This window comes from Cynocephalus volans, chromosome 8 (genome assembly GCF_027409185.1).
Source record: "Cynocephalus volans isolate mCynVol1 chromosome 8, mCynVol1.pri, whole genome shotgun sequence".
Taxonomy (NCBI): Eukaryota; Metazoa; Chordata; class Mammalia; order Dermoptera; family Cynocephalidae; genus Cynocephalus; species Cynocephalus volans.
In genome coordinates this window covers 102,563,962-102,591,213 of record NC_084467.1, presented here as the reverse complement: position 1 = coordinate 102,591,213, position 27,252 = coordinate 102,563,962, and the positions used below count along the sequence as shown (strand labels likewise).

General features: G+C 40.0%; 1 protein-coding gene across 1 annotated transcript in view; it reads right to left on the bottom strand.

The window, feature by feature from the left end:
- SLC22A15 (solute carrier family 22 member 15) overlaps positions 1-27,252 on the bottom strand; it is a 69,708-nt gene that overhangs the window by 26,088 nt on the left and 16,368 nt on the right. The gene's annotated exons all lie outside the window — the stretch shown is intronic.

The following is a 27,252-nucleotide window of genomic DNA, read 5'->3' as shown; positions in this document are numbered from 1 at the left end:
TGAGAGGAGAAGCTTCATCCCACTCATTTCCATTTCTCTGATGCCCAACACACTACATGGCATATATGAAACAATAAATGCACAATTCTTTTGTTCAATAGGTCAATGGACTTAAAATCCCTTGAGAAGCTTTCCTCAAAAAATTAAACAAGAAATACCATATGATCCAGCAAGTCCATTTCTGCATATATAACCAAAAGAATTGAAAACAGGAGCATGATACACCCGCATTCATAGCAGCATTATTCACATAGCCAAAGGTGGAAGCAACCAATGTCTATCAATGGATGAATAAACAAAGTGTGGTACACACATACAATGAAATATTATTCAACCTTAAAAAGAAATGAAATTCTGATTCATGCTACAACATGGATGAACTTTGAATATCCTACACTGAGTGAAATAAGCAAGACACAAAAGAACAAATATTGCATGATTCCACTTATACAGGTGTGATGGTTAATTTCAGGTGTCAACTTGACTAGATTAAGAAATACATAGAGACCTGGTAAAACATTATTTTTGAGTGTGTCTATGAGGGTATTTCCAGAAGAGATTGTTCATGTAAGCCTGAGTGGACTGGGTGGGAAATATCCATTCTCAATATGGGTGGGCACCATCCAGTCCACTGGGGGTCTGGAGAGAACAAAAACAGCGGAAAAGGAGAATCACTCACTCTATCTGCTGGATCTGGGATACACTCTTCTCTCTTGTCTGTGGACATCAGAACTCAAGACTCTTCAACCTTTGGGTTCCAAGACTTACACCAGTGGCACCTCCGGCTCTCAGGCCTTTGGCCTTGAACTGAGAATCACGCCATTGGCTTCCCTGGTTCTGAGGCTTCCAGACTTTGACTAAGCCACACTACCAGCATCTAGTTTGTGGATGACCTATCATGGGACTCCTCAGCCTTCTCAATCACAAGAGCTAATTCCCCTAATAAATCCCCTCTCATATATTTATATACATATCCTATTGGTTCTGTCTCTCTGGAGAACCCTAACTAATACAATAGAGTACCTGAAATAGTCAGCTTCATAGAGATAGGAAGTTGATAGTGTTTACTAGGGGCTAGGAGAGGGGAATAGGGAGTTATTATTTAATGGGTACAGAGTTTCAGTTAGAAAAAGTCCTGGAGATAGGCAGTCATGACGGTTGCAGAACAATGTGAATGCAAAGAATGCCACGAAACTATACATTTAAATATGATTAAAATGGCAAATTTTATGATTAAAATGGTATATTTACCACAATAAAAAAAATTCGTTGAGTACTACTGTCTTGTACTTCAGGGCAATTTATGAACTTAAAGAGAAAGCAGGGCCGAGCCCGTGGCGCACTTGGTAGAGTGCTGCGCTGGCAGCGCGGCGACGCTCCCGCCGCGGGTTCGGATCCTATATAGGACTGACCAGTGCACTCACTGGCTGAGTGCCGGTCACGAAAAAATGACAAAAAAAAAAAACAAAAACAAAAACAAAAAAAAAAAAAAAAAGAGAAAGCAATCATCCTCTGCTTAAAACAACATTATCTCGAGTCCTGGCTAGTGATGTGTTAAAAGTGATATTTGGTAAAAAGAATGAAGTGAGCCTATGTCACAGAGGTAACCCCGGAGAAACAACAGACCACTTATCTTTTCCCTCTTCTCAGTCCCCGTCCCTAGAGCCAGTGACCAAAGGTTCATGAAGAGCCCCTTCGCATCAAGAACTTGCAGGAAGGCACTCCTGCCTTTCTCCCCTTTCAGACCACTGCTTTCCCATGCTTTGACAGCCAGTCATTATGGCTCACGGCACAACTAACTTCTCTCCTTCCCTGCATTTCCTGTAAGACTGGACTGATAAAGATCTTGATCAGGTAGCTTCTGGACATCTCTATGCAAAAACAAACAAAAGACTCAGGAATTGGGAAATAGATAAGGATTATGCTCCTTCGCTAATGCTGTGCTTTACTTCTGAATTTTCTAATTCTTCACATTCAGTTCTTCACAAGGTTAATTAACTGGTTTTCCTAGCCCTTCCTGGATTTACTATTTCTATAATAAACAGGGTGTTACTGCTCTTAGAAAAAATTACCAGGAAATTACTGCTCTTGGCAGCAGTCATGATTACAGTAAGAGAGGGATGGAAGTGATGTGACAAAACTGAACAGTGTTCCAGACATTTTTTCATTCAGGTATTCAACAGATATTTGTTGAGTTTCTAATACTGGTTAATAACTACTCTACACACTAGAATACAGATTTGAATAAACTGGACATGGCCCCCACCCTTATGGAGTATAAGTTCCAGTGGAGAAAGCCAGACAGTAAATAAATAAATCCACAGAGAGAGATTGGGAGGGAGCCACTTTAGATAAGGTGTTCGGGGAAGGTTTCTCAGGTGGTGGGGGGAGGATGGGGGTGACACTTGTGACCTGAATGATGAAAAGTAACCAGTCATGAAAAGCTATTCAGGGAACATAAGAGTAAGTATGCAGGGCAACAACGCCACAGTGAAGACATCATGTGTCTACAGTGAGGGTGGGATGAAGTGAGGTCAGAGGCGGGCAGGCATCAGATCAGGCAGGATCCTGCACCACCGTAAGGAGCTGGAGTTTGAGACTAGTGCAAAGAGAGGACACTGAACTACTGGATTTCCCATTACTGGTGTTTCTGTTTTTGTTTTTGTTGACTGGTAAGGGTATCACAACCCTCGGCATGGTGTGGCTTGCACCACGCTCATCCAGCGAGCGCACCGGCCATCCCTATATAGGATCCAAACCCGTGGCCTCGGTGCTACCAGTGCCGCACTCTCCCAAGTGAGCCACGGGGCAGGCCCCCATTACTGGTGTTTCTAATGTTCACTCTGGCCACTCTGCAAGAATACACTACAACAGGAGAGAGTGGGGGCAGGGAGCCTACTGCAATAGTTCAGGAGACAATGGTGGCCCAGACAAGGATGGAAACACTGGTGATGGAGAGAACTGCAGGACTTGGGATGTATTTTGAAGTCAGAACTGGCAGGACTTGCTGATGGAGGGGACATGGTGAGGGAAGAAAGGAAAGGGACAGTCACCTAACTTTTTAACTTTAGCCACTCAGTGGGTAGTTGTGACATTTACTGAGATGAAGAAGGCCACAAGGAGTGTCAGGTATGTGGTGGGAATTCAAGAATTCTGTTTGGATATGTTCAGAGTGTGCCTATAAAACACATAAGTGGAGATGCCAAGCAGGCATTTGGATATGAGTCTTGAGCTCATGGGAGAGGTTATAAGGATTTATGAAACTATAAATAAGGAAAGAAGGCCCAGGACTGGGGCCCAGGACACTTGCACATTTGAAGGCTGAGTAGAAGAGAACCTTTACAGAAAACTCGCAGGTGGAACTCAGAGAGATAGCAAGAAAATGGGGGGATGGTGGGACCATAGTGTCACAGAAGCTACAAGAAGAAATTTGATTCAAGAAGGAGTAGTCAAGCATGTTGAATGCTACATTAGATGTCAAGTAAGGTGATGAAAGAGACATGAAAGGTATATTTGGAAATAAAATGGACTGTTAAGAATAGAGACTTCAGTAGAATGAGAATGGAAGCCAGACTAGAGAGCACTGAAGAACTGGAGGAAGACAAGGAACTGCAGACAGCAGATGAGCACAAAATGGTTGGAAGAAGTTTTGCTATGGAGCAGAGCCAAGAAATGGGATGGCATCTGATCAGGTATGTGGGGTCAAGGATTATTTATGTTTTCCAAAGATGGCATATAGTTGAGCATGAGTGCATGTTGATGAGAACAATCTAGTAGAGAAGATATGCTAGCAGGAGAAAAGTTCTTGACATAGCAAGAAGGGATGGGCTTGAGTGTATAAGGTAGCCTTTTGTGGAAGCAGGGAGACTGCTACTAGAAGCCACAGGAAGACAGAATACGGGTTCAGAAGCAGGAATGAAGGAGCTCCTGATGACGTCTAATGCCTTCATATTTTTAAAAATTTATTTCAATATCAACAATTATTTAAATACCATCAGTTAAAGGAAGTGGAAGTGGAGGAGGAGTTAGAAGTTTGAGGAACAGACAAGTACAATCGATTATGTTTCAATAAATAATAATAAAAGAAGTTTAAGGAGGAAAATGATAAACATAACTCTCTAAGGAGTGGGACGTGGCATGTTCAAGGGAAATGTTGCCTGAGGTCCAGACTGCTCTGAATGCTCATTTGAGCTTTGTGGTTATTAATTCTATGAGGATGAGGTAGAGAGTTACACCTGCACAGAGCTGGTGATTTTCCAAGAGTATTATGGAGGGAGAGAGACACCAGAGAGTTGAGGGTATTGCCAAGAAGTGATTACTTTCATGGAATATATGCTGGTTAAGAAGAAAAGGAAGACATAAAGGGGATGGGGGGATAGTGGAGAAATGTCACCATGAGGAAAATCCCCTATAACTCTAACTTCTCTAAACTTACTATTCTTGTTCTAATTGAAACCTGGTTGTTCTCTAAGGAAATCATTTGGTGAACTGGATCCCTCACAACTGGAGCCTTTTATACCCATGGACCTGAGATCCTGGGATGGGGGTAGTTAACAAAACTTCAAAACCACGAGCTCGTCTGAAGATCACATTATCAGACTGTGTAACCCACTGCCTTTCTGTGGCAGAGATGCTTAGCTTGTTTTGAAATCTCCATTCTTTCCCCTTTCCATAGCAAAAGAATGTTCAGCTGGGCATATGGCTACTCAGAAGGATGACTAAATGTGCCTTCTCCTTTGCAGTTATGTATGGCCATGTTAGCAAGTTGGGGCAATGGGCTATAAGCAAAAGTGTCATGTGGCAGCCTCCAGGAACTTGTCTTAAAAGACAGCTGACTTGCCCTTTGCCCCTTCTTCCTTTCTGCTATCCTCCTGTTTAGAATGTCCATGTGAAAGCTGGAGCTCCATCTGGGGCCACAAGAAAGATGGTCACACATTAGGAAGGATGTGGTCAAAAGCTGGAAGGGGCCTGGGACCCTAGAACACTGAGCAAGGGCCAGGCATGGATATATTTTTTAAATTCTCTAGAAGGTTCTCACACACAGTCAGGTTAAGAACCCCTGTCCTGGACCCATCATCCCCTCTAAAACCTTGATTTCAAGCATCCCACTCACTCTCAGATCACCATCCCCAGTCTCCCATCTCACCTTCTCTAGCATCTCTACTCCAAACATTCTTACACCTCTTCAAGACATCCAACTACCAAACTCTACAGAATATGAGGGGACTTCAAAAGGTTTGTGGAAAAATGGAATTAAATAATTAAAATAAAAAATATAAACTTTGTTTCTCAATATAAGCTCTATCAAGCTCAAGACATTTTTTTAAGTGATTATAACAGCCATTTAATCCATACCTAAAAAACTGAGGGTCCTGGGAATTTAACCATGTCAATGCAGTCTTTTTTTACATTATTAACTGAAGAAAAATGGCTGCCCTTTAAAGATCTTATTTTAAGATTAGGAAACAAAAAGAAGTTAGAAGAAGCCAAATTAGGACTGCCATGTGGATGCCTAATGATTTCCCATCGAAACTCTCCCCAAAATGCCCTTGTTTGATGAGAGGAATGAGCAGGAGCTCTGTTGTAGTGAGAAGGACTCTCTGGTGAAGTTTTCCTGGGTATTTTTCTGCTAAAGCTTTGGCTAACTTTCTCCACTCTCTTAATAAGCAGATGTTATCATTCTTTGGCCCTCCAGAAAGTCAACAAGCAAAATGCCTTGAGCCCCCCAAAAAACTGTTGCCATGACCTTTGCTCTTGACCAGTCCACATCTGCAGTAACTAAACCACTTTCGCACTTGGTAGCCATTGTTTTGACTATGCTTTGTCTTCAAGATCATACTGGTAAAGCCAAGTTTCACCTCCTGTTACAATTCTTTGAAGAAATGCTTCAGAATCTTGATCCCACTTGTTTAAAATTTCCATTGAAAGTTCTGCTTCTGTCTGCAGACAATCTGGGTGCAACAGTTTTGGCACCAATCAAGTGGAAAGTTTGCTCAACTTTAATCTTTCAGTCAGAATTGTGTAAGCTGAACCAACTGATATGCTATGGCATTGGCTATTGTTTCTGCTGTTAATCATCAGTCCTCTTCAATTAGGGCATGAACAAGATTCATTTTTTTCCTCACAAATTGATGTGCATGGTCTGCTACTGCAGCCTTCACCTTCAACATCATCCCTTCTTAAAACAAGTTACCCATTTATAAACTGCTGATTTCTTTGGGCACTGTCCCCATAAATTTTTCGTAAAGCATTAGTGATTTCACCATTCTTCCACCCAAGTTTCACCACAACTTTGATATTTGTTTTTGCTCCAATTTTAGCACAATTCATATTTCTCTAAAAGGAGCACTTTTCAAACTGATGTCTTATCCTTCTTAGTGACTCAAACTAGATCCTATTTAGACATTATAACAAGTTAGTAAGAGTTTACTTTAGTGCAAAAAATTTTTGAAATTCTTGAACTTTTTGAAGACCCCTCAAATGGCCTGTAATCAAAAAAGATTAAATAATGTTAAGAAGCCCTGATTTAAGAATCTGTAAAGGAAAGAGTATAAAACATTTTAAAGTTTCATATAAAAGAGATTAAAAGAGCTCTGACACTTGAAGGAGATATTGTGTTTCGTGAAAAATTTATTTTGGATACATGGGTAGTTTTGTGGTAGAATTTTCAACTCATGAAGAATGCCTATCGTGGACCTTTTACAGGTCTAAAAATGAATCAATATTAGAGATCAGGTTGTCCTAGAAAAGATAGGACTATATCTGTCACAGGGCTGTCCCTTCTCTTACAATGGCCAATAAACAAGACCTAATTGTTGTACTTGGTTTTAATACTTTGAAATTCAAACACTTGCTTTTATTGCTTTTATGTTTTTATGTTCTTGGTATTTGTTTCAGTACTTGTTTTGGTGTTTTCATGCTTTTAAAATCCTGCAACTTTAGCCTTGATTATCCTGCACCTCAATTTTTGCTAGTCTGCTTATAAGGTCAAGATATTTAAGCTCATACTGTTCTATTTTTCGCTTAATCAATATAAAATGACTCACTTGGCTACTCCATAATCAACTATTCTGTTGACAACATTTGCAGAACTTCTCAAATCCATCAAAAAGGCTACAACTCCATGCTTCCAACAACTGAATAGCTGTCAATTTGGATGGTAGTTTTAGGAATACGTAGCCCAAGGGATGTTCAACCAGAAAATTCCAAATTCTGATTCTCAAGTTGCCAATTCCAAGTGTGAAAGTAATTTCCAGTAATTTTTCTTTATGTTAATACTGGTTAGGCTAATGCATCTCCCTATTTCTCCTAAAATACATTTAGAAACTGATAGAAAAATTGAAAAGCAGATTTTAAAAAATCAAATTAGAGAATTTGAAGCTGGAACCAAGGAGATCTCCCTGACAGATCTAGGTGAGTTGGGGATGGTTGACACAGGGATGCTATCTCAAGGATTTAGAACAATGTGTTGACAACCAGCTTTCCACATCATCTCATCCCCCAAAATGTGAGATTTTGGTTTAAATGCTTTGTTTTGTTTTCAATTTTAAAAACTTTGCAAATAACATTTAAATATTCGTGTTTATCACATACTACATGATCTAGAGTTTCATTTTGTCAAAGCTCAGACAAGATACACTAGGACAGTGATCCTTATAGTATTTGAGAAAATGTACTGGTGTGACCAATTTTTAACACTGTAGAAGGAGGTCACCCACCAGACTAGACTCAGATGTTAGCTCATTTTCTTGCCACTTTGGTCAATACTTAGTTCCTGGGTAAAACGTAAACCAGGTTATCTCCCTTAGAAATTAAACTATAATAAACCTAAATATAATGAGTGTAATATTCTCAAGCAATGTGTTTCTTATGAGGCATTAGATTTTTAAAATCACAAATGTACAAGTCAGTCAGGCCCTTATTGGCTACAGACTATTAAAATGATGACTCTCCTGTGATTTTTTGTTAATGACAGGCCAAATTCCAAAGCTGCAGAATGAAAGTTCTTTTTATACTAAATCACGTCAAATTGAAAAATCACTTGCAAATTGAAAAAGCAGGAAATTCATTTTTCTTTTCCCATATATTAATAGAAAAGGAAGAATAAAGGCAGCATAGTTTCAGGTTCTCAGGTCAACCTACCTAAATCTATTTTTGTTTTATAATCATCATCTGTATTTTTGTTCATGTGATTACCACAATCACTAAATTGACTTCACAAGTTGGGCATTTATTATACTCTATTTTCAAAAAGGATTTGAGGGGCCTATCGTTAGAAGCACTGGTACAATCATTCACTCACCTAAAGAAAGCAGACCTGAGAGGAAGTCAGGCACAACTGGGAGCAGAACCAGTAGCAGGTGGCTCTAACATAAAAGATGAAAGGAACATAACTATGGCAAATACAGATTTGAGCACAGAGCCAGGCGCTATGAGGTTTTCCAGCTCTTAAAGAGGAAAAAAGGTAGGTGAGTTGAAGTGAAGAGAGTTGAGACAGAGATGCTATCAGCTGGGTATTAAGGAAGCTCTAGGAAGGTCTTTTAATACTTATATTCTTATTGCTTAAAGGCTGAGAATAAGTGGCATGTCCCAACAAAAGATAAAGTACTGGTGTATGGCAAGAAAAGTTGCTCTAGCTCCAACAGAAAATGGAATGAAGGTAGCAGGCAGGGGAGTGGGAAGACCCATCAAAGTCCATTACAGTGATCCAGGCCAGCATTGGACAGGGTGGAAGCTTTGAGAAGAGAATGGATTCAAGCTGGACATAGGGATCTAGAGTTCAGAGGTGAGATCTGAGCTGAGTCATCCATGAACAGGTATTATGTGAAGCCACTAGGATAAATTAGATCAACCACAGATTTAGTGAAGTTTGAAAATAAGTTTTAAAGGAAGTAACAAAATATGTCTTTAACATCTCTCTTGATATCATCAAACCTGAAATTTATGAAAATGTCACAAATCAAATCAGTCATTTTTCTGACATGGCAGAAATATGAAAATCTGAAAAAATAAAGTATTGCTTTAAAATTAACTGCATGGGGGAGGGCTGCAGCCAAGGCAGGGGAGCATTGTAGAGAGAGCTTGGCCTCCATGGTCTGCACCTTCCTGCAGGTGCTGCTGCTGCTCCCTGTGCACACTTGGAGCCCAGCAGCAGCAGAAAATCCACTTTTGTTGGCCTTACCCACGCAAGAGCCTGACCTAGCTACAGCTACCACTAAGGGTGCCAGCATGACAGGCTGCCGCACTGTCAGCAACACTCTGCAACTGCCAGAGACACCATTGCTGAAGGAGTGGGCCATGACAGCCACCACTACAGCAACTTCTGCCACAAGGGTGGCTCACTGCCACACCAGGAGCCACTGCTACCTCACAGGAGACCCACTGACCACTCATTGGCATACACAGAATGACAGTCATTAGTGGAACCCAGGGAAAGAGGAAAGAAAAAAGAGAAAACCCACCCAATATCACCCATTCAAATTGAGGAGCACAAGCATACCCCAGTGCACCCATCAGCGTCAGACAGAGCTAGTGAGGGTACCAACAGGCACACTCAAGAACACCTGCCTTAACTTAAGAGTGACAAGATTCCAAGGTGCTACCCCCCAAAATTCAAGAGATTGCCTACATCCTGATGAACCAACATAGTGTTACCAACCTCAACAAGGAAGCACTAAGTGTGCCAGGGCACAGAGGCACTCTCCCATAAAACCAACATGGAATTTGGTCAAAGTACCAACATAGAGACTATACCACTGTGTCTACCTGGAACCAACACTAAAACACCCCACTCAACTGCCATAAAATTCATCTACAAGAGGAACTCCGTCTCCTCAAACACCACTTCAGAGTATTATAAAAAGCAACTGCTTTACCAGATGACTAAACACCAGTGTAGAGATGCTAGAAATATGAAAAAACAAGAAAATATGACATCACTAACAATATAATTATTCCTAAATACCAGATCCTATAGACCAGTAACTCTTGAAATGACTGAAAAGGAATTCCAAGCAACAATCCTAAGGAAACTCAATGAGATACAAGAAGATTCAGTTAGACAACACAACAAAATGAGAAAAAGTATCCAGGACCTGAAGGAAGAAATTTACAAAGAAATAAATGCCCTAAAAAGGAATGTAGTAGGTCTTGTAGGACTGAAGGATTCATTCAACATAATAAAAAACACAACAGAGAGCTTAAACAGCAGGCTAGAACAAGAAGAGAGAATTTCTGATCTTTAAGACAGCCTTGTCGAAATAACCCAGGTGAACAAAAAAAAGAAAAATGAATTTAAAAAATTGAGGAAAATCTAAGAGAACTAGCAGACAACCTTAAGCATACAAATATCCATATCATGGGTGTTCCAGAAGGGGGATGGAAAGGAAAAGGCACTGGAAACATATTCAACAAAATAATAGTGGAAAACTTCCCAAGTATAGGGGGAGACACAGACCTGCAGATCCAGGAGGCTCAAAGTTCCCCAAACAGATTCAACCCAAAAAAGTCCTCTCCAAGGCACATTATAGTCAAATTGGCAAAGCTCAAAGACAAAGAGAGAATCTTAAAAGCAGCAAGAAAAAAGTGTCAAGTCACCTATAAGCAACCCCCTATCAGACTAACAGCAGACTTTTCATCAGAAACCCCTTAGGCCAGAAGAGAATGGGATGATATATTCAAAATACTAAAAGACAAAAATCGCCAGCCAAGAATACTATACCAGCAAGATTATCCTTCAGAAATGAAGATGAAATTGTATACTTCCCAGACTAACAAAAACTGTGGGAGTTCACCACCACATGTCCAGCCCTACAGGAAATCCTCAAGGGAGTACTGCACCTAGTATCTGAAAAATAACTATCACTACCATGAATACACAAGAAAGAACAAAACCCACCAGTAGAAAAGAAATGAAAACAGTAAAAAGAAAAGAACTTTATCAAACTACCTCAAGAAACCAATCAACAAAGAAGACAAACAATAAAACAAAAAGAAAGGAACAAAATATATTTAAAACATCCAAACAAAATTCATTAAAATGCCAGGAGTAAATCAACATTGTCAATAACTCTTAATGTAAAAGGATTAAATTTCCCACTCAAAAGACACAGACTGACTGACCGGATTAAAAAGATAGACCCAACAATATGCTGTCTTCAAGAGACTCACCTCACCTGTAAAGATACACATAGACTAAGAATGAAAGGACGGAAAAAGATATACCATGCAAATGGAAACCAAAAACGAGCAGGAGTAGTTATTCTTATATCAGATAAGATAGACTTTAAGCAAAAATCATAAAAAGAGATAAAGAGAGTCACTATATAATGATAAAGGAATCGACCCAGCAAGAAGACATAACTATCATAAATATATATGCACACAATGTTGGAGCAGCCAGATATACAAAGCAAACACTATTATACCTAAAGAAAGAGACAGACCCAAATACCATCATAGTGGGGGACCTGAACACCCCTCTCTCAACATTGGACAGGTCATCTAGGCAAAATATAAACAGAGAAACACAAGATCTAAACCATGCTTCAGTCCAACTGGACTTGGCAGACATATATAGAACATTTCATCCAACAACCACAGAATATACATTCTTCTCATCAGCACATGGAACATTCTCCAGGATAGACCACACGTTAGGTCACAAATAAAGTCTAAACAAATTTCAAAAAGCTAAAATCATTTCATGTATTTTTTCAGACCACAATAGATTAAAACTAGAAATCAATAACAAACGAAACTGTGGAAACTGTACAAATACATGGATATTAAACAACATTCTCCTGAATGACATGTGGGTCATTAAACAGGAAACAACAAATTTCTTGAAATTAATGAAAGTAATAACACATCATACCAAAACCTGTGGGTACTGTAAAAGCAGTATTAAGAGGGCAGTTTATTGGAATAAACACGTACATCAGAAGAACAAAAAGATGGCAAATAAACAACTTAATGCTACATCTCATAGAACTAGAAAAACAAGAACAATCCAACTCCAAAGTTAGTAGATGGAAAAATAATTAAAATCAGAGCAGAACTAAATGAAATAGAAACCAAAACAATGATACAAAAGTTCAATGAAACAAAAAATTGGTTTTTTGAGAAGATAAACAAAAAAGACAAGCTATTAGCTACGCTAACTAAAAAAAGAAGAGAGAAGACACAAATAATAAAAATTAGAACTGAAAAAGGAGACATTACAACTGATACCATAGAAATACAAAGAATCACTAGAGACTATTACAAACAACTATAGGCCAACAAATTTGAAAACCTGGAGGAAACGGACAAATTTGGGGACACATACAAACTATATAAACTGAACCAAGAAGACATAGAAAACCTGAACAGACCAATAACAAGCAAAGAGACTGAAGATGTAATCAGTAGTCTCCCAACAAACAAAAGCCTAGGACCAGATGGCTTTATTGCTGAATTCTACCAAAACTTTAAAGAAGAATTAATACCAATACTCTTCAACTATTCCTAAAAATTGAAACAGAGGTTATTCTCCCAAACTCATTCTATGAGGCAAACATTACCTTGATACTAAAACCAGACAAAGATACAACAACAAAAACACTACAGGCCAATATCTTTGGTGAATATAGATGCAAAATCCTCCATAAAATATCAGGAAATAGAATACAGCAACACATCCAAAAAATTATACACCACAATCAAGTGAAATTCATCCTGGGGATGCAAGGATGGTTCAACATACACAAGTCAACAAATGTGATACCCCACATCAACAAAATCAAAGAGAAAAAACCCTGTGACTAACTCAATAGATGCAGAAAAAGCATTGGACAAAATTCAATATCCCTTCATGATAAAGACTCTCAGCAAATTAGGTACAGAAGAAAAGTATCTCAACACAATTAAAGCCATACACAACAAACCCACTGCCAATATCACCCTGAATGGGGAAAAGTTGAAAGCTTTTCTCTTAAGAACAAGAACATGACAAGCATGCCCACTCTCACCACTCCTATTTAACACAGTATTGGAAGTACTAGCCAGAGCAATCAGGAAAGAAAAAGAAATACAGGATATCAAGATTGGAAAAGACAAAGTCAAACTGTCCCTGTTTGCAGATGACATGATCCTATATACAGAGAAGCCTAAAGACTCTACAGGAAAACTCTCAGAGTTGATAAATGATTTCTGCACAGTTGCAGGATACAAAATCAACATGCAAAAATCAGTAGTATTTTCCTACTCCAACAGAAAAAGAAATCAAGAAAGCTAGCCCATTTACAATAGTCAACAGCAACAACAACAAAAAACTAGGAATAAAGTTAACCAAGGAGGTGAAAGAACCCTACAAATGAACTACAAATCACTGTTGAAAGAAATTAAAGAGGACACAAGGAGATGGAAAAATATCTCATGCTCTTGGATTGGAAGAATTAACACTGTGAAAATGTCCATACTACCCAAAGTGATCTACAGATTCAATACAATCCCCATCAAAATACCAATGACATTCTTCACAGAAATGGAAAACACAATCCTACCATTCATATGGAACAACAAAAGACACAGAGTAGCCAAAGCAATCCTGAGCAAAAAATTAAAGCTGGAGGTATAACACTACCTGCTTTCACATTATACTACAAAGCTATAGTAACCAAAACAGCATGGTACTGACATAACAACAGACACACAGACCAATGGTATGGAATAACCCAGAAATCAGCTTCTATACCTATAGCCAACTGATCTTCAACAAAGGCACCAAGAACATCCACTGGGGAAAAGACTGCCTCCTCAATAAATGGTGCTGGGAAAGTTGGACATCCACATCTAGAAGAGTGAAACTAGACCTGTACCTCTCGCTATATACTAAAATCAACTCAAAATGGACTAAAGAATTAAATATACGTCCTGAAACTAAAACTCCTGAAAGAAAACATAGGGAAAGTTCTTCAGGAAGTAGGACTGGGCATAGACTTTATGAATACAGCCCCAAAAGCACAGGCAACAAAAGGAAAAACAAATGGGATCATATCAAACTAAAAAGCCTCTGCACAGAAAAAGAAACAATTAACAGAGTAAAAAGACAACAGAGTGGGAGAAAATATTTGCAAAATATGAATCTGACAAAGGATTAATATCCAGAATATATAAGGAACTCAAACAACTTAACAGTAAAAGAACAAGTAACCTGATTAAAAAATGGGCAAAGGAGCTGAATAGGCATTTCTCAAAGAAGATATACAAATGGCCAACAGGCACAAGATAAAATGCTCAACATCCCTCAGCATCTGGGAAATGCAAATGAAAAACCACACTGCAATATCATCTTTCTCCAGTTAGAATGGTAATTATCAAAATGACAGAGAATGACAAATGCTGGCAAGGATGTGGAGAAAGGGGAACCCTCCTACACTGCTGGTGGGACTGTAAAATGGTATGGCCATTAGGGAAAACAGTTGGGAGGTTCCTCAAATGACTATAGATAAAACTGCTATATGACACAGCAATCCCACTGCTGGGTATATACCCAAAGGAATGGAAATCATCATGTCAAAGGAACACCTGTACTCCCATGTTTATCACACCTCTGCTTAAAATAGCCAAGAGTTGAAACCAATCTAAATGCCCATCATCGGATGAGTGGATAAGGAAAGTGTGGTATATTTATACAATGAAATACTACTTTGCCATAAAAAAGAATGAAATTCTGCCATTTGCAACAACATGGATGAACTTAGACAAAATTATATTAAGTGAAAAAAGCCAGGCACAGAAAGAGAAATATCACGTCCTCACTTATGTGTGGGAGCTAATAAAATAGATGAATGAATGAACAAATACATAAAGAAAGGAGGAAAAGGGATGCAGCAATCACTATAATACACTGGACATTTTGGGAGAGCAGACCAGAGCTAGGGTTGCTGGGTGTGTGATGGGAGAGATGGTAGGGGGCCACTAGGATCAATTGCATTGTGTAATGGTAGATGTGCTGACTGTCCCGATTTGAACATCACATGTGGCACACCAGTATTGCTGTTTGATGCTGTACCCCACAGATATGTACAATAAAAAAAGTTTTAAAAAATTAAAAAATAAAATTGACTACATGCTATGTAATTCTAAAAACAAAATTAACATTTGAGTAACAAGAAACATATATTTCAAAGATACAACAAATAGGAAGGCTGCCACACCTTATAGCCAGATAATTAATAACTAACCAACTTCACATAATGTTCTCCTCTCATTCCCACAGCACATGTTCCATTTGGGAAGCTGTAAGAAAAACTCAATGGAATATCAGAAGGAATACTAGATACAAGTGAGTCCTTGAGACTTAGGAAAATAGCATTAGGTGTTGCTAGAGAGAAGGGGAAAGGGAGAAAAGGAAGGGTGAACCTAAAGCATGAAGTGAGGTTATGTGGCCCCCGTGCTCGGAGAATAGCACAGAGAAGTCTGGGGTGAGAGAGAAGAGAATCAACTTCTAACGTGAATTTTTTTTTTTTTTTTTTCACATTTAGTTGATCGTTTTGTGTCAGGGTTTACCTCATTCCACAGTGCATGTTTAAATACAAATACCTACTAAGATTTCTATTTTCCAATTGAACATGTATATTTACTTACTGCCTATCTGACATTCTGGTGGCACTTACAAACCAACCATCTCCAGGTTTCTTTCTTTTCCTTCCTCTGCCAAACATGCTGCCTTATCCTTCCCTACTGTAATAGAACACAGAGATCATGAACATTTCTTAAATAGACCATGAACATTAGGGAGACCAAAGAGCAAGAAGGACCTCTCAAACTAATTCTGAGAAGGGAGACATACACCCAGCCTCTACTCTGAGCCACTTCTCACTGGCTGTTCATGTCACACATTCACTTGTCTCTTCTTCAGTTTCCCCCTGTGACCTACACTGCTCACTATTTCCCTCCCCCTCCTTCTCCTCTTTCATCTTCATGGTGATATTTCATGGAATAACAGTTGAGAAGCATGCTATAATCACAGACCACTGTAATGGAGGAGGCAGTACGTGGTAAATAAAAAATCACCAACGCTAAGCTTCTGCAAGCATTGGGTCATTTCCCTTCCCCAAGTAGGCTTTGCCCTTTCTTGCCTTCCTTGTTTTGGCTAGGATAGGTGACTGACTCTGCATTATCACATATGAGTAATGTAGGACTAAGTCCAGGTGAAGGCATAGCTACCCACAGGAAAACAAACAGATTTTTTATTCTACTCTTGCCATGAAGCCTGGCACCTGATGGAAACTGACTATTCTTCATGTATGCTTTCCCCACGTCTCCCAACTTGCCACCCCCAACCCACCTTGTCACCTGGTGAACTCCTCTTCATCCTTCTCGACACACCTCACATCTTGCCTGACCACCCTCTCCTTTCTGCTATGTCCTCCTGCTTTTGCTCCTAACATGCTACATGTGTTTACTCGCCTCTCCTCTATGATGCTGTGAGCTTCTTAAGGGCAAATTTGTATTCCAAGTGCTAAGCTCAGAGTGTCTGGCAGCACTAATCAAATATTTGCTGAATTACTTCTGCAATAAGAGTAAATGCTGTAGTCTTATAGCATCTTCACATGCACTATCTCAATGTCACCACTTCAGGCATCAACGTGCGAGTTTATGGGCATGCAGGGAACCACCTAACTGGTCATCGTTTCCTTAGAGCCACCAAATGGCATTCTCATGAAAGGCGGTGTGAAAGAGATTTGGAATTTAAGGGGTTTTCCTTCTTCCTATACCCAATCTGACATCTAGAATGAATACTTCGGTTTTATCTCTAGCCCCTGAAAGCACTTTAATTGGTCCACAGATCTCCCCACAGAGAGAAGCTTATACGATCATGCAAAAATAGGAAATGTGCCATGGATGATACACAGTATATCAACGAACCTGCAAGCCAGGCAGGGGCTATGGTGAGCCACAGAGGGGCACCTGGCTCCTCACCTGGCTGCTGTGTCTCTCTTACAAGGTGGAGTTGTTCAGGAGCCTGGTGTAGTTCACTAGTACCAACGGGCCTTCCCCAAAAGGGAGACAGACCACATGGCTGTTCAGGGCATAGCTCACCTGATCACAAAGAAAAAGCAAGACAAAGGGTAGCTTCCCCTGGCAGTCCAACCGAAATAGCAAACAGGATGGGCATGTGCCTACTGATCAAGTTCCTTGTCACTCCAAGTTGTGCTTTGATGAAAAACAAGTCATATTACAACTGCCATACCTACCCAGACTCCCAGCTTGGCAGTATTTCAAGGCTGCAGGGCTGGAACAAACAGCAGCTTGTCCAACACCCCTGCAGTACGTCCTTGAGGGCTCTATACAACCAGAGAGCCAGTTACTGTTTTGCCGTGAAAAATTATGAATGGTTCAAATAACAATTCCAACCAAACTTCAGCCCTCCCCTGGTCTTGTACTTCCCATACAAATATTTACAGCTTTGTACAGGAAAATCTCCCTTCAGTAGAAAATCAGGTAATCAGAGGCCTCCTGTGAGTAGGGCATACTTAGGGCGTTTCAGGAACAGTTCCACGGTGATTAACTAACTTGCTTCATTTCAATGTAGTTGTCACTCTGAATTACCACTTAACGGGTGAAGTGTGCAGGCTTTAGTAATCAGTAGCACAGGCGTAAGGAAGTGTGACATTAAAAAAAATTAGCCCCTAAAGCAATTAATTGCAGTGAATTTTTCGAATAGTTTTAATACTCTGTCTTTTGACCCCAGGGTATGGCCTGGGGAAAATATATTAATCTCAAGATAATAGTCAGTCAATTTCAGCTCTTCAATATCCACAATGATATTAAAGATTCCAACCTTACGCTTTTTGGTTGCAAACATTAATTAAGCATGATAATTGTGTGTCTCCATGATATTTGGTGCTTTCTAAATGAGTCAGAGCTCAGGGAATAATTTGAATACAGCAGACAGCAATTTGCTACATAAATTCACCCCAATGGCTATTACCTCATTTTAGAATAGTCAAGACTCATAGATTAGGGGCATTTTTTTTGCATAAAATACCAAGTTAATCACATCTATCTAATTCTTTATTCACCCCTCCCAAAACCCTCCACATAAAACTTCAGCAAGGCCTGATCCAAAGGCAATAAGCTGCAGGGTGGGAGTTTTAAAATGTGTGTATTTAACACAATATCCTTAAACTACAGAGTTCGGTAGACTCTATTCTAATATTTATTTTCAGGAGTTTTACATGACAGATCAACAGGACTTCGTACTTGTTTTTAAACTATGACTTCATTACAAATAATTTTAATAAAACCAAATATTATCTGTATACCACAGATTGCATACTAAGGATATTCACCAACTTAGTGACAAGTTTGGATGCCAGTTTCAGGATTCTCACGTTGGAGATTTGGAGGAGAAACTGAAAAACTAGAGGGGTGATTGGAATTGAACTAAGGCTAAGAAATTATAAGGAGGGTTTTGTTTGGGACTGCACTTCACCATAATGAAGATGAAATCAACTCATAGTGTGGAGATGCGGCTCCTGGCAGATACCGGCTAAAGCATGGCTGATGTCACCATCCTGCCTGGCACTGCTGGCCGTGGCTGCTCCTTGGTCACCATTCTCATTATTCTCTGCTCTGAGGCTGTTTCTCCCTTGACTCTTCTCATTTTGGTAGCAGCGAGAAGAAACTGGGAAGTGACCTATACCACCTGCTCCCAACCACCCCAGGACTTGGAACACCACCCAAACAGGACTCTAACGTCCAAGGCAGGAGCAGAGCCACCTGAGTGCACATGCAACATGCTCTGGATGGTGGAGAAGAGGGCACAGGGGGCAGACACTTCACTCATACCGTGAAATAAAATAAAAGGACATCAGGGAAAACAAGAGATTCTGCATTAAAAATGTAAAGCAGTGGAGCCCCTTGTTAGGTCTCCCTGTACCCATCCAGAGAGGAGAGATGTGGGTGACAGCATTGCCACTGGGGCTGCGGGGCTGAGCAGCATGGGACATGTTCGTTCTATTTTGTTCTCCTTTGTTATTTTGGTTATATCAGGAAAGACGTATGTTATTTGGGTTTAATAATGAATAAAGCTTAACTGAATCATTACTATTTCATTATACTTGAGTGAGTTTTGTGATGGGGGGACCACCAGCCAGGATCCTTGTGAGTCTAATACAAATATTCTGAGTCATATCACCTTCAAGAAGGCAAGAGTGTGACACCATTCATGATGGGCTCACTCCCTGCCTCCCTTCCTGCTCTGTCACATGCTGCCATGGAAAGGCCACAGGAATCAGTGGCCAGCCCCCTCCATTTACTAACCATGGGACACTGTTTTTATCTGTTTAGGTTACAAGTCACAACACAAACTTTATTGTTTTCTCTTCTCCCCTAGAATTCACTCTGTCAAAAGAACTTGCAAACAGGTGACTGACAGCCAGGTGGGTGAGTGTTTATTTCACTCAGCTTTCAGCCTAATGAGTGCACACGGTACACTGTCTTCCCATGGTCACCGTGCTAACCTGCATTCTCGCCCATCTGCCAACCCACACCTATGGGCTCCTCCCATTGCTTCATGGCCAATGAATCACCTGGCTGGGCAGTCGAGCTCTTTACCCTATTCTCATGGAAGAGCTTCAGGGGCAGCCACGGATGACTGGCCTTGGACCCTGCCCCACTTCAATGACAACAGCCAAGCATCTAGCTCTTTTACATACTTGAATACCAACTAAGGTACCATTTAAACTAAAGGCTTCCATTCTTATTTTTTTTAAAAAAAAGTTTGAAAATCAGTGGTGTAGTGGAGAGAATATGGGCTCATCAAATCCCAGACCAGCATCTTATTAGGCATATGATTTACGGCAAACTCTTCAAATTCTCTATATCTCAGTTGTTTCGTTTATAGAGTGGGGACTAAACAAGCAGCGTCTATGGAAGGCAGAGTGCTCGCCCCAGAGTGCACTAAAAGGCAGTCGTAGTCACCTGCCCCTTCACTCTCTCTTCTACCTCTGCACCTTGCATAAACTCTCTTCTCACCCACAAATGTTGTGCCAAGTATGGAATGGTCTTGTTGCAGCTGAGGGTCCTGTGGGGTTGTGGAGTTTTGGCCCATGGTGTGGGCCAGCCACACCACGTGTACTCCACCATCAACACAGCAGGCAGGCCACAGCCACCCTTGCAAAGCATCAGGAACCCCCTCAGGCTGATTTAGCCTGTTTAGCATATGAGATGCTCCAAAGATAATGCATCCCATATCATGACCCCAGAGTGCCCAAAGAGCACCCTCTGGCAGCCTGACTTCCCCCTGCAATCTGGACACATCTTAGAGCCCCTGCTGGAAACTGAGGATCACTACACATACAGGTAATTTGTGCCATGCAGTACACTTCTGAGAGTGGATAATTGTTTGACACTATGATGAGATGGGGAATATGTGTGCCTCTATATCATGGGAAGAAAGTACCACATAAATAATAATTATGTGTCTATAATCAGTTATGTATCTATATGATAATGGCATATACATCCAAGTCTGTGTGTCACAGTGGGAACATATAGGTAGAATGAGAAAGAGGACAGATAAATAACACAAGAAGAGCAAGAGACAGAAACAGAAAGGCACACAGACACAGAGAAAGACAGAGAAAGAGGGACACAGAGAGAAAGGCAAAACAGAGTCATTGAGATGGACACAGAAAGACAGAGAAAAAGATGAGGAGTACTAGAGATTGGATGTCCTGTACCCCAACGTTATTGAAGCTTAAATTCCCACTCTATTGTGGGTGGGAAATCCTACTATGGCAATTGAAAGGTGGCCCTTGAAGAGGTGATTAGATTGCAGGACCAGGCCATAGTGAATGGATTAATAATGGTGGTCAGGGGCGTGCTTCTGAGGGCTTTAAGAAAAGAGTGCATGAGGAGCTATCCTTCTCTCTGCTCCACCATTTTCCACCATGTGAGACCCCTGCATTGCTGTAAAGCTACCACGAAAGAAGACTGTCATCATAAGCGTCCCTGGACTTTGGACTTCCCAGCCTCTGAAACTGTAAACAATAAATTTTGTTTTCTTACAAATCACCCAGTTCCAGGTAATTTGTTAAAAGCAACAGAAATAGACTAATACAGGGAGGTAAATACAGAGAGAGACTGAGATGGAGAGAGATGGGGGCAGATGGAAACAGACACAATGACAAAATGACAGACAGAGAGAGAAAAAAGGAGAGAGGGGGTGAGAGGAGAAGATAGGAAGGAAGGGATGGAAGCAACGGAAAGAGGGAGAAAGGGAAGGAGACACAGAGGTACAGACTGACAGAGACAGATGGAGAGAGAATCAGGGACTCACAGGTACATGTCGGAAGGCTAAGATACAGGTAAATAGGAAAAACATGTAGCTACTATCACATGTAGGTAAGGGAAGGGCCATCTTAGTCCTTTATTCTTCTCTTCTCAGAGTTGCTTTAAAGATCTTCAGCACTTGCTGGGGAAGCCGTTGAATTCCATTTCTCTGCATCTACCAGCTCTTTATCTTGGGAGTAGTAGCTCTCTGGGTTTGACTAATCCCCACTTCCATCTTTAGCCTGCAGTCAAGCACTGTTTACTGTGAGCCTCCTATGTGTCTGCACAGGAGATACAGTGGGGCCCAGGGTGCCCCAGTCCTTGCTGTCCTGAAGCATAGTATCTGACATCTATCCCTTGTCCTTTCAAGCCTTCTCTAGCACAAGGCAAGCACTAGTTGGTCAGTGAACACTTGTTAATAACAGCAGTCCTATGGTAATATCTAAAAGAGTTCCTAATTATAGATTTCACTAATATTAATTTCATTCAATTCCTTTAAAATTTGTTGAGTTCCTGCTGTGCTAAAGCATAGTATTGCTATGTTATCTAATTTGTTTTAAAGAATTAAGCACATACAGTGGGATATTCTGCATAAGTGTTTTACCCTGGTACCACAAGCATTCTAATCAAAACTGCATTGTCCAGCGGTGGTCAGCTGCCCTTCTCTTCAGAGAGCCCTTTCTCCCAGAGGGAGCTATTACAAGGCCTTCTGGAATCATTGTCTCTATCAACAATGAGCCCTTTGCTTAGTCTTAATTAAAATAGGAGCCTGTTGACTAGCAGTGATGAATATCCGAAATGAGCTATCACTGGCGAAATTAAAGGCATTCAAGATACATAGACTCTCTCAATATATTTTAGATACACTCCCCACCTTTGCATGAATTTGTGAGATAATCCAATGCAGTCGTTACTCCTCACCTACAAGGGTTATGCCCTAGGCTAAACCCCACTCTTTGCTTCTGAGCCAATATGAACTCTGGAAGCTTCTGTCTGCCTGATGCTGGCTGTGGGATGTGGGTCAGGGGTAGGGGTGGTGGTATCAGTACCTTGCCTATGGAAAATTGGAGTTCCCCTCTAGTAACCCTGCATGGAGGTTCAGAACAGTATATTGTGTGCTTCTTTGGTAATAAGAATTTAGTTCATAAATGTTTATATGTGTGGCAGAATTTGGTCTGAGATTCACTTTCACCATAATGGGGTAGTGGGCTTGTTGGAGAGCAGACCCATAGCACTCACCCATTTTAAAATACTTGGGGGTATTAAATGGGATCGGGGCTTCCTGGAGAACTGACTGATTCCACAGTTGGGGCAGAGGGGTGCAAGATGAACCTGAAATATCTTGTTATGCCAAAAATTTTTGAAGTGCTCAAAAAAATGACTGTCAGTTTAAAAAGACACAGTAGGACTTCCACTTCCAGGAAGACAATGTAGGCATACATTTCCCTATTTCTCCCACTAAGTACTACTGAAAACCCTGGACATTATATATGAAACAAATGTAAGACAATTCTGAAAGGTAAAGAGAAGACCAGCTAGGGACCCAGGGACCCAGGGATCCTGGGACCCAAGGACTGACTCAGTGAGTTCTCTGGGTTTTTCATTGTCTCACATATCCAGGACTGGGTACTGGAGGAGCCAGTGAGTCAGAAATGCGAAGAGGAGCAGAGAAAGGTAGCCCCAACAAAGCCTGTCACCTCCGGAACGTAAAAAAAATAAATAAATAAAAAGAAACTCAAAGCTAGCAGAATGAAGGAAATAATAAAAATAACAGCAGAAATCAAAATTGAAAGTAGAAAAACAATAGAAAAAAAACAGTGAAACAAAATGCTAGTTCTTTAAAAAGATCAATACTATTGACAAACCTCTATCACAACTGAGAAGTCATTAAATAGAGTGAATATGCAAATTGCCAATATCAGATAATTAAGAAAATTAAGTTTGTAATTTTAACACTCCACAAAAAGAAATCTACAGGCCCATATGGTTTCACTAAGGAATTCTACCAAAGGTTTAAGGAATTAATGCCACTTCTATATGATCTCTTCCAGAAAATAGAAAAGGGCCGAACACTTCCCAATTCATTTCATGAAGCTAGTATTACCCTAACACTGAAACCAGACAAAGATATTCCAAAAAAGAAAAAGAAAACTACAGACCAATATCCCTCACAAATATAGAAGCAAAAATCTTTACCAAAATCTTAGCACATAGAATTCAGCAATACATAAAAAGATAATATGCAAACCAGAGATGCAAGGCTGGTTCAATATTTTAAAATCATTCCATCTAATCCACCATATTAGAAGGTAAAGAAGAAAAAGTACAAGATCATTGCAATTGATGTAGAAAAATTACTTGACAAAATTCAAACCACATTCATGATAAAAATTATCAAAAATATTGGAATAGGAAAAGACCTCCTCAACTTGATAAAGAGCATCTACAAAATCCTACAGTTAACATTACACTTACTGGTGAAAGACTGAATGCATCCCTCCTGAGATCAGGAACAAGGCAAGAACATCCATTCTTACCATCTGATGGCGTTTGGAAGTGTTGTCCCCACCAAAACTCATGTGGAAATTTGATCCCCAATGTGGTAGTGTTGGGAGTTGAGTCATGGGGATGGATCCCTCATGAATGGATTAATGCTTTCCCTAGGTGGGGGGATTAATGAGTGAGTTCTTGCTCTATTAGTTCCCACAAGAGCTGGTTGTTTAAAAGACCCTGACACCTCCCCTCTCTCTCTTGCTTCCTCTCGCCATGTGATCTGCTTATACCCACTGGCTGCCTGCCATTTTCCGCCATGAGTAGAAGCAGCCTGAGGCCCATGCCAGATGCAGCTGTCCTGGAATCGTAAGCCAAATAAACCTCTGTTCTTTATAAATTACCCAGTCTCAGGTATTTCTGTTACAGCAATACAAAACAGAATAATACACCATCTTATTCGACATAGTGCTAGAAATTCCAGCCAGAGCAATAAGGAAACAAAAGCCATACAGATCAGAAAAGGAAAAATAAAAGTGTCCCTATTTTGACATAATCATCTAAAAAATCCCAAAGAATCTTCAAAAGACCCCTAGAATTAATAAGTGAGTTCACCAAGGTCAAAGAATAAAGGTTAACATGCAAAAATCAATTTTATTTCTATAGTTTACCAATGAACATGCAGACACCAAAATTTAAAATACAATGCCATTTACAATCACTCAAAAAACAAATTAATAGATATTTAGGTGTAACTCTATCAAAACATGTTCAGGATTTATATACGTACTAAAGACTGTGAAATGCTGATGAAAGAAACTAAAGCGGCTCAAAATAACACAGTGTTCATGTACTGAAAGACTCAGCATAGTAAAGATGCCAATTTTCTCCAAATAGATACCCAGGTTTAACAAAACTCCTATCCAAATCTTGCAAGGATTTTATTGTAGATATAGACAAAATTATTCTAAAATTTATATGGAAAGGCAAAGAAATTAAAATAACTAAAACAATTTTGAAAAACAATAAAGTGGGAGGAATCAATCTACCCCCACTTCAATATACCCCAATTCAGGATGTATTATTTAAATACAGTAATATAACTAAACCTAGATGAATCTGCAGAGAATTGTGCTGAGTGAAAAAAGCCAGTCCTAAAAGGTTTCTACACTATGATTTCATTTTTATAACTTTCTTAAAATGACAAAATTATAGTATAAGAGAACAGACTAGTGGTTACCAGGGATTAGGGAAAGGGTACAGGGTACAAGGGAAGTGAGAGTATCTGTAAAAGGTCAACATAAGGTATTCTTGTGGTGATGGAAATGTTTTGTAATTTAGCTGTGTCAATGTCAATATTTTAGCTGTGACATTATACTATAATTTTGGAAGATGCTACTATTGGGGGTAACTGGGTAAAGGGTACATGAAATTTCTCTGTACTGTTTTTTGCAACTGCATGTACATCTACAATTATTTCAAAATAAAAATTTTAATTAAAAATAAAAGGATACAAGAGCCAGCTTGAAGAGGTTCCCTCTGATAAATTGGGGATAATTTGAGCACCGGAATATGAATATTCATTAAAAAAACAGGAATCCATAGGTACATACTTATGGTAGATGGATAGACAGGCAGGCAGACAAACAAGGTAGAAGAAAGGGTCCTTGCTTACAGTAGAAAGCAGGATGCAGGGTGGTAAATGTGCAGGTAGTACTCGAGTTAAGAAATAATCATTTTGTCACCATCATAGTCTAGATTAATGCACGCAAAAATCACCAATGGATGCTAAATTGGGCGGGGTGTTCTGATAAAGAAAAACAAATTTACATATTCCTTGAAATGAAAAAAACAGTAACTGTGTGAAGTCAGAAAATACCTGGAATGGATAATTAAAATTAACATCACCAAAAAGGCACAGATGGATATTGTGTGTCTCTAGATGTGATACCCTGTGAAGGACACAACATCACTATGTACTATTCTGTCTGGGGATGCATAAACAACTTGAGTGAGAAATCATCAGACAGACCCAAAATAAAGAACATTCTTATTTTTAAAAGGGGAGGAGGTATAAATTCTTTAAAAATATCACTGGCATAAAAGAAAATGAAAGCCTGAAGGTCAAAGAATACTGAAGAGCTATGACAACTAAATGAATATGGGATCCTGAACTGAATTCAGTACATGAGAGGAAAAAACAACCCTATCAAGGACAATGTGTTAGTCTGGTTCTCCAGAGAGACAGAACCAATAGGATATGTATATAAATATATGAGAGGGGATTTATTAGGGGAATTCCTCGCACAATTGTGAAGGCTGAGAAGTCCTACGACAGGTCATCTGCAAACTGGATGCTGGTAGTGTGGCTCAGTCCAAGTCTAGAAGTCTCAGAACCAGAAAAGCCAATAGTGTGATTCTCAGTCTGAGGCCATAGGCCTGAGAGCTGGAGGTGCCACTGGTGTAAGTCCTGGAACCCAATGATTGGAGTCTCTAGTTCTGATGTGCATGGACAGGAAAGAAGAATGTATCCAAGCTCCAGCAGAGAGATTCACCTTTTTCTCTGTTTTTGTTTTCTCTGGGCCCCCAGCAGAGTGGATAGTGCCCACTCACATTGAGGAGATGGATCTTTCCCACCCAGTCCACTCAGGCTCACATGCCAATTTCCTCTAGAAACACCCTCATAGACACACCCAAAAATAATCCTTTATCAGGTTTCTAGGTATTCTTTGATCTAGTCAAGTTGACACCTAAAATTAACCATCACAGACAATATTGGATCAAGTTACAAAATTAGATATGGATGGTATGCCAAAATTGGGTATAGTTTAACTAAAACTATAGCATCAATGTTAAGTTTCTTCAATTGATAACTACTGTGATGATATGACAGAATGTCCTTATTTTTAGAAAATACATACTCAAGTATTTGGGCATAAAAGAGCACTGGCATATGCAACTTTCAGATGGCTTAGAAAAAAATAGAAAGTCATCAATAACACCAATGAAGCACAATATTAAATAGACAAAACTAAAGGATATAAGATGTTAAGAGTTTGGATGTGTTGTCCCCCCAAAACTCATGCAGAAATCTGATCCCCAACATGACAGTGTTGGAAGCTGTTTGAGTCATGGGGGCAGATCTCTCATGAGTGGATTAAGGCTCTCCCCGGGGGAGGAGGGGTAGTGAGTTAGTCCTCGCTCTATTAGTTCCCACAAGAGCTGGTTATTTATAGGACCCTGGCACCTTCTCTCCCCCCTCCCTCCCTCTCTCCCTCCCTCCCTCCCTCTTTCTCTCTCTCTCTTTCTCCCTCTCTCTCTCTCTCTCTCTCTCTGCCCACCTCTCCCTCTCCCTCTCTCCCTCTCTCCCTCTCTCCCTCTTGCTATATGGTCTGCTTGTACCCTTGGGCTGCCTGCCACTTTCTGCCATGAGTA